This window comes from Arachis hypogaea, chromosome 19 (genome assembly GCF_003086295.3).
Source record: "Arachis hypogaea cultivar Tifrunner chromosome 19, arahy.Tifrunner.gnm2.J5K5, whole genome shotgun sequence".
Taxonomy (NCBI): Eukaryota; Viridiplantae; Streptophyta; class Magnoliopsida; order Fabales; family Fabaceae; genus Arachis; species Arachis hypogaea.
In genome coordinates this window covers 121,823,193-121,826,140 of record NC_092054.1, presented here as the reverse complement: position 1 = coordinate 121,826,140, position 2,948 = coordinate 121,823,193, and the positions used below count along the sequence as shown (strand labels likewise).

The 2,948-nt window shown below is 40.8% G+C and overlaps 1 non-coding gene across 1 annotated transcript; it reads left to right on the top strand.

The window, feature by feature from the left end:
* The first annotated feature begins 2,285 nt into the window (after positions 1 to 2,285).
* LOC112782086 (small nucleolar RNA R71) lies at positions 2,286 to 2,393 on the top strand. The gene has a single exon (XR_003192826.1). It is a non-coding gene; the product is annotated as a small nucleolar RNA R71 (small nucleolar RNA).
* The last annotated feature ends 555 nt before the right edge of the window (positions 2,394 to 2,948 follow it).

Sequence of the window (2,948 nt, the reverse complement as noted above, 5' to 3'; positions counted from 1 at the left end):
CAATTCTCCAATCCAAGATCCAAGACAAGTGTAAATCAAATTGAAAGCAATGAAAACAAAGAAATTAAAGTTCAAAAGCTCTCCGAAAACTATTATGAAAATTCCAAAAGGAAAGCTCTCCGAAAACTTGAATTCTATCCTATTTATACACTTTCTTCAAATGATCTTCAAGCCTTGAGTTGGGCCTTTGCTCTTGGTGGAATTGGGTTGAAAGAGGCCTTGGTTGATTGCTCTTGAAGTTTGAAGAAGAACCAAAGTGAACCAATTGAACCGGGTTTGAGGTTAGCAAAAGTTGGACCAAAAGTTTGAGCCAAAGTTAGGGGTCTAACTTTGGCTCCAACTTTTCATAGCAGCAAACACATTTTTCTGGTATGAACGTTGGTGCCAACGTTAGGGGTCTAACTTTGACCCTAACGTTGGCCTTGTCTAGTGTGCTTGTGGTGCCAACGTTAGCCTCCAAGTTAGGGGGCTAACGTTGGCGCAAACTTTTGCTCCTTCCCCATTGAAATTCATGTGCCAACATTAGCCTCCAAGTTAGGGGGCTAACGTTGGCGCAAACGTTGGATGGCCAGGGAGGAATTCATGTGCCAACGTTAGCCTCAAAGTTAGGGGGCTAACGTTGGCGCAAACTTTTGAAGCCCAGGGGAGAATTTTCAAGTTCCAACGTTAGCCTCCAAGATAGGGGGCTAACGTTGGGGCTAACTTTTCAACCAAAAGTTTGTGCAAAAGTTTGATGCTAACTTTAGGTCCAACTTCTTGCTTCCCGGTTCAATTTCACTTATTCCATTGTCCTCTCTTCACTCCTAGCCATTCCTTCTTGCTTCAACCTTTCTCCAAGCTTTCTTCTCCTATCATTAATCAACCAAACTAATCAAAGCTATGCTCAAAATCATGAGATATTCATTCTTTCATAATATGCAACAAATATAGCATAAAACCTCATGAAATGGCATGAATTCATATATGGTTGGTTCAATCAAGGAAAACATGAAAATCTACTCAATTAGCTTGCTTGTAGCTCAAGAAAGTGCATAATTCTAATGAAAACAAAAGAAAAAGACTAACTAAAATAGGCTAGGATGGCTTGTCATCATCCCTGACCCAAGGTCACATAGAGCCTTCTCAAAGGTCATGGTGCCTATGGTACATGGTATTAAGAACTTTCTAGGATCCTGTTTCTTCTGAGGCAATTTCAGTTGATCCAGATCACTCAGTTCATTGGTGAGCAAGGGGGGTTCATCTTCCCAAGTCACATTACCAAATAATTTGGCATTCAACTTCATGATTGCACCAAGGTACTTGGCAACTTGCTCTTCAGTAATGTCTTCATTCTCTTCAGAAGAAGAATACTCATCAGAGCTCATGAATGGCATAAGGAGGTTCAATGGAATCTCTATGGTCTCTAGATGAGTCTCAGATTCCTTTGGTTCCTTAGAGGGAAACTCCTTATTGATCACTGGACGTCCCAGGAGGTCTTCCTCACTAGGATTCACATCCTCCTCCTCCCTTGTAGGTTCGGCCATGATGATTAAATCAATGGCTTTGCACTCTCTTTTTGGATTTTCTTCTGTATTGCTTGGGAGAGTACTAGGAGGAGTTTCAGTGACTCTTTTACTCAGCTGGCCCACTTGTGCCTCCAAATTTCTAATGGAGGACCTTGTTTCATTCATGAAACTTAAAGTGGCTTTAGATAGATCAGAGACTATATTTGCTAAGCTAGATGGATTCTGCTAAGAACTCTCTGTCTTTTGCTGAGTGGATGATGGAAAAGGCTTGCTATTGCTAAACCTGTTCCTTCCACCATTATTAAAGCCTTGTTGAGGCTTTTGTTGATCCTTCCATGAGAAATTTGGATGATTTCTCCATGAGGGATTATAGGTGTTTCCATAGGGTTCACCCATATAATTCACCTCTGCTATTGCAGGGTTCTCAGGATCATAAGCTTCTTCTTCAGAAGAGGCCTCTTTAGTACTGTTGGATGATTCCTTCAATCCATTCAGACTCTGAGAGATCATATTGACTTGCTGAGTCAATATTTTATTCTGAGCCAATATGGCATTCAGAGTATCAATTTTAAGAACTCCCTTCTTTTGAGACGTCCCATTATTCACAGGATTCCTTTCAGAAGTGTACATGAACTGGTTATTTGCAACCATGTCAATGAGTTCTTGAGCTTCTGCAGGCATTTTCTTTAGGTGAATGGATCCACCTGCAGAATGGTCCAATGACATTTTAGATAATTCAGACAGACCATCATAGAATACATCCAGGATGGTCCATTCTGAAAGCATGTCAGAAGGACACTTTTTGGTCAGTTCCTTGTATCTCTCCCAAGCTTCATAGAGGGATTCACCTTCTTTCTGTTTGAAGGTTTGAACATCCACTATAAGCTTGCTAAGCTTTTGAGGAGGAAAGAACTTGGCTAAGAAAGCCGTGACCAGCTTATCCTAAGAGTTCAGGCTATCCTTAGGTTGAGAATCCAACCATATTCTAGCTCTGTCTCTTACAGCAAACGGGAAAAGCATGAGCTTGTAGACCTCGGGGTCAACCCCATTGGTCTTAACAGTATCACAGATCTGCAAGAATTCAGTTAAGAATTGAAAAGGATCTTCAGATGGAAGTCCATGAAACTTGCAGTTCTGTTGCATCAGAGAAACTAATTGAGGTTTCAGCTCAAAATTGTTTGCTCCAATGGTAGGAATTGAGATGCTTCTTCCATGTAAATTGGAATTGGGTGCAGTAAAGTCCCCAAGCATCTTCCTTGCATTGTTATTATTTTCGGCCATGTCTCCTTCTTTTTCGAAAATTTCTGTCAGATTTTCTCCAGAGAGTTGTGCTTTAGCTTCCCTTAGCTTCCTCTTCAGAGTCCTTTCAGGTTCAGGATCAGCTTTAACAAGAATGTTCTTATCCTTGTTCCTGCTCATATGAAAAAGAAGAAAACAGAAAAG